The 17,003-nt window shown below is 42.5% G+C and overlaps 1 long non-coding RNA gene across 1 annotated transcript in view; it reads left to right on the top strand.

Annotated features, from left to right (window-relative positions):
• Positions 1 to 4,641, top strand: part of LOC116597451 — a 61,221-nt gene extending 56,580 nt beyond the window's left edge. The window contains exons 5-6 of the long non-coding RNA XR_004288610.1: positions 2,586 to 2,816; positions 4,529 to 4,641. This is a non-coding gene — a long non-coding RNA (uncharacterized LOC116597451). The remainder of the gene's footprint in view (positions 1 to 2,585; positions 2,817 to 4,528) is intronic.
• The last annotated feature ends 12,362 nt before the right edge of the window (positions 4,642 to 17,003 follow it).

Raw genomic sequence — 17,003 nt, 5'->3', positions numbered from 1 at the left:
TTATGCTGAGTGAAATAAGTCAAGCAGAGAGAGTCAATTATCATATGGTTTCACTCATTTGTGGAGCATAACAAATAACATGGAGGACAAGGGGAGTTAGAGAGGAGAAGGGGGTTGAGGGAAATTGGAAGGGGAGGTGAACCATGAGAGACTATGGACTCTGAAAAACAATCTGAGGGTTTTGAAGGGGCGGGGGGGGGTGGGAGATTGGGGGAACTAGGTGGTGGGTATTGGAGAGGGCACGGATTGCGTGGAGCACTGGGTGTGGTGCAAAAACAATGAAAGCTGTTACGCTGAAAATAAATTTTAAAAATTAAAAAAAAATGCTCTCTGCCCTGCCGTATTTGAACAGTCATGCCTGGTCCCGTGGCTGTCCTGCCTCCTAGGTACACAACTATCCTTACTTATGTGCTTTCTGTTTGGGGGTAAAGCCCTCCAATTTCCTCTACTTTCCTTTCATCCACCTGAGTGCTGGAAAGCTTGAATCAGCACCATTTGGGTACTATGCTGAGGGCAAGGTGGAAGGACCTTAAATCTCAACTAGATTTTAGAGGACATTGAGGGGTTAACTGAGGCTCACGAGGAGGTTGGGGGTGTTGGGCAGGCTGGACTAAATTCTGACTGCAGGTAGAGGGACACATACACACTGTTGTCCCGGTCTAGGTGTGAGCTGGTCTCCAGGGTGATCCTAAGAAGTCACAGATTATCACTGTCCCACCGATTAGAATCTGCAAATCATTCACCTCTCACAGCTGGAGATGAGACTGGGGAAAACTGAAGGGTGCGAGAGCCCGGAAGCTGCTGTCTAGACCTGTGTGAAAATGAGGGTGTGCTTTCTGTTGTCTCCCTGGAGCCTGCGGCTCTCACAGCTGGAACAGGTCTGTCAGGTGCGAGTCAAGTCATAGTCAGAATATGATTGGTAAGGACTGGGCTGTGTCCTAGGTGTAGTTTAGGGTCATATTTATCCAGAAGTTTTACTTAGAGCCATGAGTTATCCTCTGAGAAGTCTTTGCTCGAAGAAAGACTTCTTTGTTGGATGAAATAATAACAGATACCTAGATGGAATGGTCACTTTTCACATTAACTAAAACAAAATGCACAGACAAGGACAGCAAAAACGGTCACGTGCAGGTTCTAAGTGTTTTATGCTGCTGACCAAGCATGGTAGGTCACTTCTAAAATTCCCCAGACGGCATGGTGCCTTTTCTTTGGGCAAGGATATTAGGATTATTTGAAAAGAATCTTTAGACTATTCTAACATTTCTAATTGGCATTCTACTAGTAATAAAAACCACACGTTATTCTCTGAAATGTTTTCTTTTTAAAAAATATTTTATTTGTTTATATGAGAGAGAGACATCAAGAGAGAGCATGAGTGAGGAGGAGGTCAGAGGGAGAAGCAGACTCCCCGTGGAGCTGGGAGCCCAAAGCCGGACTCGATCCCAGGACTCCAGGATCATGACCTGAGCCGAAGGCAGTTGGTCGCTTAACCAACTGAGCCGCCCAGGCGCCCTCTAAAATGTTTTCTAACACTATTCTTCACCTTGACAGTGTAGAAAAACTTCAATCTCTTTTCATTCCTTCTAAAAGGCAGAGAGGGAAGGAGCAAAGGAGAGAGACTGAGAGAGACAGAAAGAGAGAAAGAGAGACAGTGAGGGAACAGCAATGAGAATCATGAACAATTTTAGTTCCTTCGGAAGTGGAGGAAACATATTTTTCAAATGTATCCTCTCAAATCCAGATTCCTGTAACAGATGCTCTCATCTCTCAAGCTCTTTTCATCTGTAATTCAATTTCCTTCTAAACGTGATGCTGACATCTGTTGCAATGCAGATACATACTCAAGTACCTGCAATTTCTCTGTCAAGCTCAGTGTCATGTTAAAGAACTGTGAACTTTGCAGGGCTGGCGGCAGACACCGGCATCCACAGGGCTGCAGGCAGAAAGAAATTTAATGTCTCTTTCATAGTTCTGATGCTTCAGCATCTTTTCCTCTGACACCAAGGCTCTCGTTAAAGGTTTTCAAGGGAACATAAAGTGTTTATTTAATAGTGCAATTGATTGTTTTAGCTTCACTTCTGGAGCCACCTGAAATCAGCACACGCGAAGACTTAGCAGGGAGGCAGAGACTGTGTCTTCAGATTCTCCCTGACAGGGTGGATTAGATAAATTACCACACAATTCTCTAAAGTATTTTAAAAACCAAGACAAAGCACTGCATGTTGCATTTAAAGATGCTGATCTTCGTCCTCTTTCTTTTTTTATCCCCTTCCCACAGCATCACTATAAAGCAAGGCCGTTTGAGGCATGGATTGAGCTCCATCCTTCCGTCATTAATTAATTCATTAAATAAATATTTGTTGAGTCTCTGTTCTGGGGCTGGCATTGTGCCAGGTGCTGGGGATAGAAAGGTTGATATGACACCGGACCCATTTTCAGAGAATTCGGTAGTGTTTTGTTTTAGAGAGAGTACAGAGCCTTACCTGGCCTCCATGGGGTGAATGAAGACAGAGTTTTGTGCCACAGGGAAATGTATCAATTCTGCTAAGAATAAAACAAGCCCCCCCCCCCTTTTTTCTTTTCAGGGGCATGTTTTTGAGCTTCATCAGAAAGTGGGAGTCTTTGCTGTCCGCCGGCTACCGTGGAGCTGATGGAGAAGGGGAAGAATGGACCAGGCCTTCCCTCCCTGTCTGCCTCCCTCCCTGCAGACAATCAGCTGACCTCCGAAGCCCGACTCTTGATGACCCATGTCATTTCTTTAGGCGACTTTGCTGGGGCTACGGTAGAATCATGAAATCATTCAGACCTTTAAAAAGGTTTGTCGCAACATTTAACCTGGACATCTGGTCTACCCATTACCATGATTTCAGGTTTTGTGGGACACCATCAAAAGGCCCAGTGGGCTGTGTGAATGTGTGGCTTGTGTCATTCCGTACTGACTTAGGAATTGAGTCTTGTCACGAGAGCCAGCGCAGCTGTGACTGGCAATAGGAAGAGACAGGGGCTAGGACTATAGGTTGCAGTCACAGCTGCTTGATGTTGGTCTGGTGTATAAAGGATGGGTAAAGGGGAGTCTGACTTATTCCTCATACTTTCTCAGGAATTTTCTTTAACTAAGATGTTGCACGCTGTTGGTTCTGGACTGAGTCTGTCCCTCAGATGGGTTCTACTGGGCCTGTTTTGTATTAGAATCATAGTGTTTAGAATTGGTTGTCGGTATGGAAAAGCTGGGAGCTTTCACATTAAAAAAATCTATCTTCCTTCTAAAAATTGGAACATTTAGCAACACAGGGCCTTACTTGACTATGTGGCTAAGAATGAGCAGGAGTTGAGTTCCAGGTGTCGCCTTGGATGAGACATCATATGACCTCAGGTTCTCCTCCTCTCTACTGTCTCACATCAGCCGATGTCCTTATTCAGCTACCTGTCTCATCTTTTGTTCAGCAAAAACGTCTCTTTAGTCAATCGAAGAGTTTTTATGGGGTCACTTCTCTACTTCTGTGAACTTGCTAGGAATGGCAGGAGACGTGCAAGGTATTCCTGCCCAAATGAAGTGGAAGAGAGTAGTAACAAGAGGTCCAGCAGTGAGAGACCAGGCCTCGAAGAGACCACAAGTCAGTGTCAGAAATTCAGAGGAAGAAATGCCTCTGATATTTGCAGTCATCAAGTTTCTGTATTTTATTCCTTCTATTTTCCAGAAAAGGGCAAGAACTGTTTCTCTTTCATGCGAAGGAAATTCTTAGGGAGTTTAGAATGTAACCGGTTAACACATCTAAGTGCACGAGGCATTTGTATTCGGATCACATTATCAAGAAAATCTCTTTGTTATGCAGAATAAGAACCCAATCCCAGGCAACCAGTATTACTCACACCTGAGAGAATATAAAAAGAAATGATGCTGAATAGACTACAGAGATTTGGAAGAAGGATTAACAATACTAGTTCTATTCTGCAACTCTTTGAGAGCCCATACTGAAAATCTCATGCTTAAAAAGGATTGTAATTGTTGAGAAAGACCTGGGCAATGTTTTAAAATTCTAAGTTTAATTTAATATCGACTCTCTGGCTAGACTTGTGGTCTGGGTTTGCTTTCTGGGAGGAAGACTGACATAGAAAGCAGGAAAGGTCGAGGTCTTATTGGCATTAAATAGGGAACAGTTGGCGACTTTCCCTAGGAGCAAACTCATAGCCCATTATGCCACCACTTTGCTCATATTTGAAAACAAGAACCAGTCTGCACAGCTGGACAATTTAAAGCCACCGCTGATGACTGGGAGATTCTACTCTTTCGCATGATTTAGTGCATACATGTATATGCATGAGACGCCGTGCTTCTGGGAGTGAATGCTGATCCGTGCGGACACTGAGCAACTACAGCTATCAGTGAAGTCCTTGTTTGAGCCTTAATAACAGTTAACATTTATTGAGCACTTAGGAAGTCTTAGACATTGTCCTAAGTGCTTTATATTATTTAATCATCACAACAACCTTACAAAGTGATACTCTTTTTTTTTTTTTTTTTTTTTAGATTAAGAAAAGGAGGCAGAGAGAAGTTAAGAGAGTTATCCAAGGTCACCAGCTACCAAGAGCACCAGTGAGAGCTGAACTCGAGCTTGATGTCGGTGTGTACACAATTAGCCACCTGGCTACACTTTAGGGTTAGTGTGCCTTGGTCTTTCACTATGTGGATTCTCAGCCTTCAGACTTTTCCCTTTTAGAAGAAATTGGGTGATTTTAAGAGTCTGGGCATTCATGAGTTTGCAAGCAGCCCCCCAAACTAAGGAAAAGACCCGTACCCCTTTCTTGAATTCTACTCCTGTACTTCTAGCCGTCGCAGGAGAAAATCACAAAATCAGGGCACATGGTTTCATGGAAGGACACCATAAGCTCAGAAAGAGCCCCCAGAGCTGCTGAGCATTGTTTGCTTTCACTGGCAGGGGGGTCCAGCACAACAGCTAATTCAGACATGCCAGGTCCTTAAGCTAGAGCTCCAACCCAACACCTCTAGGGTTAGAGACCCTGGCAGCTGACCTTTGCTCCAATTTGCTGAGAAAATGAGACCTAAGCAACGCGAACTAGCCTCTCCTTCCTTGCTAGAATGACCTGTAAGCTCACTCCATTTTACTTGCCCCCAGTTATCTTCAAGGGGAAAAAACCTCCAGTTCTCTTTTTAGAGACTAACCCAACTGGTGTGCTCTGTAGTCCCTCCCTGCCCTTCCAAGCCCTGCTCCACAGTTAACTCTGCTGTTTCTTGTATCTGGAGTCTTTCTACCTTCTGCCCATCCTCCCTGGGGGGTGAAGGGATGGGGTAGGGTGAGGGGGGTAAAGGCAAGGTCTAGTGACTAGGAACTCAGCCTCTGGATCAAGCTGCCTGGCTACCTGCGCATTCACCAGGCACTGCCATTAACAGCTCATTGGCCTTGGGCAATTTACTTAATTTCCCTAAGACTCAACTTCATCTTGAAAAGGAAATGATTTGGAAGACCAGTATGGTTGTGAGGATTGTGTGAGCTAATTCGTGGTGAGGAACACCCTTGTCCTTGATCTCTCTGCTTTCTTTTTGTGCCAACTCTCTTCACTTCATCCGTCAACTGGCTTACGTTCAGGATCGTCACTTCAACTGCTCTTGATGGCGTCACTACTTGCCCAGTGTTCTTTGGTTTTAACCAACGGTCTTCTCCACACCTTGAAGTGGGCTGGTGGATCCATTAGTAAATACTTATCTCCATCTCCCCAGTGAATCATTCTCAGTGCCCCATGCTCCTTTCGGGAAGATCCAGTGGCTTTTGCTCCTGCTTTGGAGATTATCATCTTCCCGGGTCTTAGGTATGCATGTACGTATGTATGTATATTACTTCCTTGTCAGTTCTTGTTATACTCCCAATTTTCTTTTTATTTTCCTCCCAATTTTATTTAAGAAGCAGAAACTTCAATAACAGCAAAGAGTCTAGGTAGAACAGTGGAGAGGTGACCATGGGCTCTGAGACCCAACTACCCGTATTGCCTCTTGCTCTCTGTGACCTCAGGCAAGATCCGTAACCTCTCTGTGCCTCAATTTCTCATCTCCCTGTAGAGCTGTTGAGGAGTTTGAAATGAGTTATTCTGAATAGGGTGCTCAGAAGAGTGCCTGCTCAGGCACTGAGGGGAAAGGGTACTTGCTATTATAAGAATTGGTACTTAGAGACCTCTCTTTTGGCTTGTATCAGGAGATCAAGCAAATGCACAGAACTGCATGGATCTTAACATCACAACCAGAGGCAAAGGATCAGAGTTTATCACCAAGAAACCTGTTTAATGGATAAGGAAGTATGGGGCTATAGCAGGTTAAATTCAAAATTATGAAGGGCTGGAACACAGATTCATTTGCAGCAGCTATGGCCCAGGAGTCTTGATAAAGCCCCAAATTCCTCCCAGTGTGATTGAAAGTCCTCCTGCCATACCAGCTCAGTTGGTTCTGATGGAACTCTGATTTAGGCACTCTGCCTCTTAAAGGAAGCCAGGAGCATAAGCACAGAGCGTACTAAAGCTGGAAGGGCCCTTCAGGATCCTAGCCTAGCTTCCTGCTTCCACAGGTGAGCAGAGGGCACTGTGATGGTCGTGGGGCTGGCTCCTCGCTCAGAAAACAGCGGGGTTCTAGACCTGGGGGAGTCCCTCTTCCGGGCAGTGAGAAGCGGAGGTTCAGAGAGACATGTGCTGCCTGTTGACTCATTTTGTGCGTTTCCTGTGTGGTTCGTGCATCTTCCACCCAACTTACTGACTCAGCTTAACCCTGCTTAGCTTGCAAGACCTTTCAGCGAAATCAGAGCGCGAGATGCAGGCACTGCAAGTTGTCACCCATGATTAAGGAGCCGGAGGGAGTGATTTATGTGGAAAGATTAAAATCCCTAAATATGGATGGCTGGTGATGTCCTGATTGAGTGGGGCTTCAGACATTTGCAAACTGCTCAGTGGGAGTGCCGCAGACTTTAGTAGTGGTGGACTGCTTTAGTAGTGGTGGAACAGTTGAAGGGTGATGTAGTGGCAGAAACATGATAATATTAGAACAGTGTACTACTTCCTATGAGCCGAGAAGACCAGATCAAGACAGGAATTCCTCCTGCGGCTTCTATTTTGTGAGGCTACTGGATATCTCTAGAAATTTCTACATGTAGAACTTGAAGCTCTGGGCCATCACATAGATAGTTCTCAATAACTTTCACCTCTTTCCTCTGGAGGGTCCTCCATTCCATGTAGAACTTGAAGCTCTGGGCCATCACATAGATAGTTCTCAATGACTTTCACCTCTTTCCTCTGGACGGTCCTCCATTCCATGTAGAACCTGAAGCTCTGGGCCATCACATAGATAGTTCTCAATAACTTTCACCTCTTTCCTCTGGAGGGTCCTCCATTCCATGTAGAACTTGAAGCTCTGGGCCATCTCATAGATAGTTCTCAATGACTTTCACCTCTTTCCTCTGGACGGTCCTCCATTCCTGGGGTTCCCTTTGTTTCCTCTCACTGTCCCTTTACTAAGGACCTCTGCTCTAGTCTTTCCTGCTAGCCTGTTTCTCCCTACCTCCTCAACGCCCCTCTTCGACCACTCCAAATAGAGTTCCTCTATGCCTGATTTTAAGTGAGGACTGTGAAGCTAGAGTTAATTGAATAAATTATTTCCTATTAAACTGTAAACCAGATAATTAACTGAGTCTCCCAGATAACACTTACGAAGCCCCTAGGAAGTGTTGAGAATTTCAACACTTTATGTGTATGTATGTGTATGTATGTTTTCACTTGAGTGTATAAGGAGTGGAGGAAAGGTGAGGGTACTTTTCAGCAGCCCGCACATGACCCCGTACAGGTGACAATATGTTCCCAATGTGGCTAGGCACAGCTGTGGGGTCACTGAGTAATTGGAGGGGTCAAGGAGTACTTCTTAATGAAGTAATGCTAAAGTTGAAGCCTAAAGGATGAGTCTGCGTTAGCAAAGTGAATGGGTGAGAGGGAAGGGAGAATTTCCTGAATTTCTAAGAAGAACCTAATTTTCTAATAGTCTACCCTGTGTCATGATTTGGAAAACATGGTCGCTATACAGTTAATTGTAATAGATGAAATACACAAATGATGTCTTAGAGGCAAAGATTCTCTTTTTCTAAAGAGCAAGTCAGAGATAATCTATTTACCCTTCTTCTCTGCTCCAGTGGCCTGGTATGATACACTAAGCCCTTTTCAGCCTTCTCTTGACCCTTTCCTAAAGGGCCTTGAACTCTAGCCTTTATAACTCCCAGATCACACCGTTCCCGTTTAGACCTCTGTATTCTTGGGTAGTCTTTTCTTCTGTTCTTGGATTATCCCTCTACTATTTGAATTTGTCTGCAAAACTCTTGACTTTTCTAAGACCTGTCTTAAAAATCACCTCCTCTGGGAGGCCCTCCATGATCAAGTTAAGAACATCTTTATAGCATTGCAGTACCTTGTTCCTGACTCTATTTGGCACCTGTTTCAATATTTGAATGTAGGTTGCCCCTTCTGGACTGTAAGTATGTTCTATTCTTTTCTTGGATGCTAAGTGCCTAGCATAGTGTTGGGCATAAGGTAAGTGCTTAATGAATATTTGTTGAATAAAGGAATAAATGGCAGAATACTATGCATATTCCATAATTGTATTGTGTGTGTATAAACCATCACAGATTAGCGATAAATGGAAGCTCAGGTAGCAGAACATTTAGACTTCATGTTTTGTTGAATAATTGAAAAAAATACACATACATTCCATCACTTAGCTCCAAGTAGTATAACTTTATATATTTTTTTATGGGTAAAATGCAGGTGTCTCTCTTTAAAAATAATTTCCTTAAATGTGATAAAATTTATTTTTTGGCTCATATCTGTTAGGTTATTATAGTGTTTTAAAATATCTGGCTTAGATCACTTGAAATTCTTAAATTATACTTTAAGCAGCTATTAGCATAATGATATTATCTATTAATAGAGATTCCTACAGGAGGAAAGGTACCTGCAATTTACATGAAATCAGAAGACTTGGTGTGATTTGTAGCATCACAACAAACCCAGCATGACTATTGTAATGACTACATTTCCCATCACTGTAATTATCTCCTAAAACTTTTATTGGGAACATTGATTGCCATTGGCTCACTCATTCACTTTGAGAAAGTGGAATGGTGAACAAGTGCCAGGAGTGAAACCGTAGCTGTGCAGGGCTGGTGCAAAGTACCCGCCAGAAGGTTACGAAAGGACTTGCCCCTGGCCAGGAGAGTGGTGTGACCGCTCTGTGTTCAAAGTAATGACAGAGCCCATATTTCTTCCAATTACCAAGAATTCCAGTGAAGAAGATGAGCGAGATGTGGCCATTTTCTAAGAAGAAATAGGAAATGATCATTTGTATTTGAAGACTATTTGGCCAAATGTCTCTGCCCCCCCCCCCCCCCACAGCGCATTATAAGCGATCACCTCTTTGAAGGAAGGTGGAGATTCAGCTTCCTCCTTATCGTTTTCTGTTTCTTCGTAAATTATTTTTTAATTATTAAAAAATATTTTAAAAAATTTTTAATGAAAGTAGAGTTGACTCTCAAATCTGTCCACTTGTCTTGGGCTTCTTGGCCTGGTCTGTAAGGCAGGCCACCGCTGGTCCTCCCTTGGGCCCCTGCCCCTGCTTCCAACGGCTCTCCCCACTTCTGATTGTCCGGCTCCCCAGTGCATTCTCTCCAGGGCTGCCGAAATGCTCCCTCTAGGCAGCAAATCTTATCATGTCAGTCACCTGCTTAAAGTACCACTTGGACTCCCCATGGAGCCTTTATCATAGCTTAGAAGGCCTCCATGATCTGATCAGCCCTACAGGTCAGCGGGTCCCTGTGAAATTCATACAGCTCAGGCCCAGAGACCACTGGGACACCTACTGGGCTCTCCTTCCTGACTATGGTCTCCCTTTCCAGTCCCTCCTCAGGCTGACTCTGAATCACCTTCCAGGGTAGCCGGTCCCCTTGGCACTCCAGCGGCACCCTTTACTTAACTCCTCTTCCAGGGCTTATCACACTGTCCTGAAATTGCCTTTGACTTGTTTGTTTCAGCCACCGCCCTGTAAATTCGATGAGAGCGACACTGGGTCTGTCTGGTTTGTCTTATATCCTTAGCAGTAAACACGGAGAAATGACAACCAGACACAGTTAAAAGAGGGAACCACTCTGTTTCCCAATTTTGCTGCCTTTAATCAGGTCAAAGACAAAGAGTTCATTGAGCCCCAGTATCTATTTATAGACGTTGCTCCACACTTGCCTTGTACAAGTGGATTTTCTTTTTGGAAGATGGCTCAGAGAACAGAATGGAAAGTGAGACTGGTTCTAATCAGGTTGTTGTACAGAAAACGTCAATGTGGGTGAGTGTGTTTAGTCTGTTTCTCCCAGACCCAGGCAGGAAGCACTACAGGCTTGTAGAGCAGAATTGCAGTGTGTGTGTGTGTGTGTGTGTGTGTGTGTGCACGCACACCTCTGTGGATGTCTGGGTGTATTGTATTGCCACACTCGACGATAGGTTAGCTTTGTTAGAAATTAATGCCTATGAGTTTTTCAGATAAGGCAGTTGCTGATCTCTGCTTTCTTTGCCAGAGAATGACCTACATGTGTTAAATGGTATGTGTCAGAAAGAGAAAAGCTGCAAATCTTAGAAGGTTACCCTGAGATGTCTGATATCTACTGTCGCCCAAATTTTATGACTGAAAAGGTTATTTAGTCTCTTTAAATATGGCTATATATGCGCGTATATGTTGATTGGCATTGGACCAAATCAATTTAGAAGAATGTAGCTTATACCAAGAAAATGAAATTGCAGAATAGGACAAAAGGTAACCAAGACATACAGTTGCTGGTAGGTCATAGAGCTCTCCCTTTCTTGACATATAGTAAAATTATTTTGCATATCACATTTTTTTTCTTTCCTTTTTAAAAAACAAAGCAAAAAAACTTTTTTCAAAGTCTCCCTGACAGTTCGCACTCAGACTCCTTTGGAGGCGTTCTGTACCCACGGCCGCCTCCCTGCTTCCTGCTCCCGACTAACAGATGATCGTGGATGTGTTTTCTGGCCATCGCTTCACCTGCACCATGCCACAGATACCTGGGGCCCCAAGGCTCCCTTTGTCTGACAAATGGTACAAATTGGGTAATGCATTTGTACAAGTCTGGCAGATTCCTGCCAGGATGCAGACAGAATAAATAGAAAAGGAAGTCTACGAAATACCTGTTTCACTTCCTCCCGGCCCTTCTCCCTCTCTCCCTTCCTGCCTCCCTGGGTCCGCCTGGTCCAGTGCAGACGATTCGCAGGCACGGAGCTTGTTGGCTTACTGATCAATGACAAAGCGAAGAGATGTGTCATTTGCTTTTTTTTTTTTTTTTTTTTAAATAACCAGGTGGTGAGAAGCTGATCTCAGACTGCTGGCAAGAATGTTAGTGACTGTTTAGCCACCGAAACAATTTCTTCTTTCCCAAGTTTTTTGTTTGGGGCTTTAAGTTGTGTCTTGCTCCTTTAAGCAAAACAGCTGACTCGACTTGTCTCTGACTTCTGGGAATAATTGAATTCTTATGGCAGTGGCTTAGTAACCTGAGAACAGTAAATGAAAATTTCGCTCTACAACATACCCACACTCATCCACACGCAGACATGTGGGCTTGTCCACTGCACTCTCTGTGGTTCAGAGAGACGTTTGGGGAATATTTGTGTCCTCTTTGCCTTTTTAATTTTCCAGCCTGTCTTGGGGGTGGGGGCGGTTCAAGCTATAAAACTCAATAGGGAGGTTGGGAAAGATCAACTTTGCATGATCAAGGGGCATGTGGATTTTTAGAAGTCGAGAAATACAGTGATGGAGAGAAGGGGAAGTCATATAGTGATTCGCCTCACCTGCACTTTTATGGGAAAACTGTGCCTTGGGAGAGAAGGAGTCAGAAAGACCAAGAAACTCACGTCAATTGAAGGTTCAATTCATGTCAGCACGATATTTAATCCTCGCAGTAAAGCTGCTGTGCCACCTATTTTACAGATGAGGAAGGTAAGGCTTAGAGAGATTTAGGTAACTTGCTCAAGTACACCCGTCTGGTAAGAGACAGAATTAGTCCCTTCCATCCAGATTTCTCTGGTACCCAGTATAGCTGCAATTCTTTCACTTTAAATCTTTGAGTGGAAACCTCCAACATCTGCCACTATGGCCCAAGGGGTTGCTATTCCACCTTTGCATAGAATTAGGAAGGAGCACTTAAAAAAAAAAAGAAAGAAAAAGCCTGGGGTGCCTGTGTGGCTCAGTTGGTTAAGCGGCTGCCTTTGGCTCAGATCATGATCTCAGGGTCCTAGGCTCCAGCCCCACACTGGGCTTCCTGCTCAGCAGGGAGTCTGCTTCTCCCTCTCCTCTGCATGTTCTCCTTCTCTCTCAAATAAATAAAAAAAATTATTTTATTTTATTTTATTTTTTATTTTATTTATTTTTTAAAGAAAAACGATTTTTCTTTAAAAAAAGAAAAGGCCATTTTTTGAAAAGAGTGCTTTTAGGGTGATAGCAAAATCAAGAGGAAGGTACAAAGAATTTCCATGTACCCCCTGGCCCTGCACATGCACATCTCCTCCATGGTCAGCATCCCGCACCAGAGTGATGCATTTGTTAGAATCAAGAAATGTACATTGACACATCACTGTCACCCAGCGTCCATAGTTTACACGGGTTCTCTCTTGGTGTTGCACATTCTGTGGTTTGGGAAAATGCACAATGACGTGTATTCATCATTATATATTTGAACCTTTGAACAACACAGGTTGGAACTGCACGGGTCCACTTATACAGAGACTTTTTTTTTTTTTTTGATAAATACATTACCATAAATATATTTTCCTTGTGATTTTCCTTACGTTTTCTTCACTCTAGTTTACTATATTGTGATAATACAGTATATAATACATAGGACATACAAAAATACGTGTTAATTGCTTATATTATCGTTAAAGTTTCTGGTCAACAGTAGATCAGATTATTGGTGGTTAAGTTTTTAGGGAGTCAAAGTGGGTTTTCACCAGTGTGGGAGGTTTGCACCTCTAATCCCTGCCTCGTTCAAGCATTACCTAAAAATCCTCTGTGCTCCTGCTGTGCATAATCCCCACACTCCTTCCTACCCACCATACCCTCTTCCCCCGGAAACCCTTCGCCTGGAAAGCTCTTTTTACTGTCTCTGTAATTTGGAGCACTGTTTTTGTTTTGTTTTGTTTTTTTACAATTGAAAGGGTAATGATGTGGGATGATTTCTTGAGCTCACCATTACTTTTTCATCCAGTTAGAAGTAGCTTGGATATCTACATTGAGTCATCAGGTAACATGCATTTTTGCAGGCCTCTCCATGAGCAAACCGTAGTAGTTATCTACCTGGGAGATTATAGAAAGACTCTCACTCCAGTTAGGAGTCATGAACAGCCTAGCAATCTAGTTAGGGAGATCGACAAGATAAATATCTGTCTCTATATCTCTTTTGATCTCTATCTCTATATTTGTATGTATGTCATTGACTATAAAATTAGAGTAGTGAGAACATTTCTCAGGGCTTCAAACACCTGCTAATCGAGAAAATGAGTAAATATAACCAGGAGGTTTGGAGAAGACTTGAAATTGAACATGTTCTTTTTAGAACCTGACAATGCCTGCTTATTAGCTTTTCATGAGGACCAGAAAGGGTTATTCTTTAAAAAAAAAAACAAAAAACAAACCTCTTCTTTTGTACAACAGTAGCCTGAATAGTCAGGAGTTGGCAAGGCCTTTTCTGATGTTTATTGGAGCAGCTGTGGAAATAATTTTTTACCTTGGATTCTGTGATTTATTTCCATTATGAATAAATTTGGGATTTATTTTAAGGCTTTCAAAAACTGGGAATGCTGTGGTCTCAGAATTATTTTTTATTAAACATTGTCTCCCTGGCTGCATTTCAGGTGCTGGCTGAATTCTGCACAGTGGGCTGTGTTAGCATCAGAAATGCCTTTGAATGATAATAATTATAATAATTATATATATAAAAAGGATAGAATTGGGTTCCAATTCTATTCGGCTGAACTTGATATTTGACTTTACTGACTCAGTTTTGGCATCTTTAAAATGAAGATAATTGGTAAGTACCTTATTATTTCTGAAGAATGAAGAATGTTATTTCTATTGCAAAGAGATTTGAACCCTTGAATAAATGTGCTTTGAATGCAAACTGTTATCTATTTCAATCAATGTGTTTTATAGGTTGACATCTTGGACAGGAAGGAAATCTTCCCTATACTTCCCATTCAAGATGGACTCCTACAAGAGAACTAAATAAACATGGTAGTCAAGGAGGTCATGAAGATCTGACTCTCTCCAGAAGCAATATTGCCTCCTTGCTGTCTCTGTAAACTAGAGTTGCCATCTTGCTCCAAGAATCTTGTTGAAAGACAAGTCACACTTTTTGCTCTCAGGGCAGAGTCACATACCACTGCCTCTTTCTCGCTTCCTTTGTCCTCTCTCCTTGCTTTGAACTCATTGATTCTCTGTTTCAGAGGAGCTTCCAAGAGAAATGAAGTTAATCATTCAGCAAGGGAAAACATCAGCCATCTAGGACCTTCAACATTGATTTAGAATCCACTTTAATATGGTTTAAGCCCTGATAAACAATAAACAAGGGATAGGACACTGAGGGAAGGAGAAAAATGGCTCATCTAATGAGGCCTGTGGAAGCAAACTGGACTCTACTCTCTGGGCCAGGTCCTGAAGAAAATATATTTAAAAAATGTAAAACAAGTTTCTGGTCCCCAGGAGCTTAGAGTCCAATTAGGGAGAAAAGGCATACTTATCATTTATGAGACACACGGGAAAATTTATAGCTGCTACCAGAGCATCACTTCTCCACCTCCTACAGAATACAGAGCCCTCCTTTCTGACTCCCAAGGGACCTAGATATCCATACACAGCCTCTCTCACTGTCTAGAGAGTGTGCTGGTGGCAAAAGCACACCTGACCTGGGTGAGGGGAGCCAGAATCCAGCTTATCTCTTATGGATCCTCTGTCTGGCAGCCTGAGTCACTGTAGTAGACTCTCTTCCTGTTCAATTTGCAGCTACTTCCAGTACCACAAATGGGTCCTCCAATGCTTGGACATGATGGTCCAGATTCTTGGTCTCAGAGTCTTGACCTCTTTTCCTTTTCTGCTCTCCCAAATAGTTTCCTTCCCAAGGTCAGGAAATGTTTTCTCATATTTCTTTAAAACACAGTTTATGACATCCATGTTCCTGGAAAAAATGGAACCATCATCTTATTCTCCTAAGGATGCCTACTTTGATGGTTACTACCTTAAGGACCACCCAGTGACATTCTGTCACATCTTTTATTAAAGGGCAGAAAAACACAAAAAAATGAAAATGTAAGAATGGTCAATGATCAGGTAAGCCAAGAAATATGTGCTGAGCGGTACATGACAAACATTTTCATATACTTTATTCTATTTAATTTTCATGAGAAAACCCACAGAATAGTTGTTACTCTTTTATTGAACAGAAAGCATAGGGTCACAGGAGTTAGACAAATTGCTCAAAGCTATACACATAATGGACTCCATATTGCATATATTTTCTCTTGCCCAGGACATTGTTTCTTCTACTGTACCTCAGCTGCCCCTTTGTCAAAAGAGGAAACACTTCCTGTGGATTAGAATGTCCTAGGGACAAGTTTATGAGGACGAAGTATTTGAAATGGCTCTTGACTAAATTATAGGTTCTGGTTAGACGGTGGAAGAAGGCAAGGCTATTCCTGGACTTGGAAGGATTTGCTTGACTAAAACCACAGGTTGAAAAAGTGGAAGGTGTATTTGGAAGACTGTGTGTAGACTGTTTTGGCTGGAGAGGAGGGCTCATTCATAAATGAAATGGCACTCAGCCAAAGAGAGGGGAACAATGAAGACTGCTTTGCCATTGTTGTGATTCAGTAGTTTCAAGCACCTCTGTTAAATGAGGATAAACAGGGCTGACCTTCCCTTACAGGCAGTCTGGGATTCTGAATCATCAGTAACTGGGAAGTGGCATGCTCCATTATCTAAGGCATGATATTATATCCACCAGCTATTTTGTGCATTTGAATTTTTGTTGCATTGAAATGATTCTCTCAGTGTGAGCTCAATAACAACGGGCATGATGGTGGTTTTTCTATGTTGCCAGAAACTAGGTCTGAATTTCTTCCAGCGCCTCCTGCTCCAAAGCACCTCTTATGATTAATTAACCTTTTGTGGAATAACTAGGACATCTGTGTGGGATAAGATGTACTTTGGTCAGACTTCAGTTTTCAGTTGTTCAGCAAGAGGATAATTAATTATAAGAGCTGAATCTGAACAGAAGACTTTGGAGGAAATCCAAATGAAGCAAAACATCTAATTATCAATGAACAGGAAGTATTTTTTTATTGTTGTTGTGGAAGTGAATAAAATACTTAATATAAATAAGAGGTAGTAACAACTCAAGATGCCTGCTTCGAGTGTATACATAATGTGAAAAATGTGAGATATTTGTGTTTTTGCAGATCAAGTACAATGAACTAAGCATAACTAGACAAATACAAAACAGGGGCCAAGGTAATGTCTAAAATAAATATGTACTCCCCTTGGAGATAATTGTGTGGACTTTAACAAGGATATATCTAGAATCACCTGGCTATTATTGCTACTGACAAATAACAATAAATACCTCTTGTCTAGAGAAAAAGGTTGGATTAAGATACAAAGTAAGAGATAAAATGTAGGAAGCTAAAAACAGTGCAAAATCAATTTCTTTAACAGAAATGGAACTGTGATAGAGATGGTTTTCCAGAGCTTAACTTTCTGAGGTGAATCACCTGCCGTATTTAGCCCATATCTACATGACACAATCTCCCACGAAACCAGCAATCCTGAGATTCTAGCTTGACTTACTGACCTAGGATGAGGGGGTACCTTAGTGGACCATGTGAAAAATTCCACTCTCAGTCAAAATGTTCTTCAG

Source organism: Mustela erminea, chromosome 8 (assembly GCF_009829155.1).
Source record: "Mustela erminea isolate mMusErm1 chromosome 8, mMusErm1.Pri, whole genome shotgun sequence".
NCBI classification, from domain to species: Eukaryota; Metazoa; Chordata; class Mammalia; order Carnivora; family Mustelidae; genus Mustela; species Mustela erminea.
Note: the sequence above shows the minus strand (reverse complement) of the source record. Positions and strands in the feature narration are given on the sequence as shown.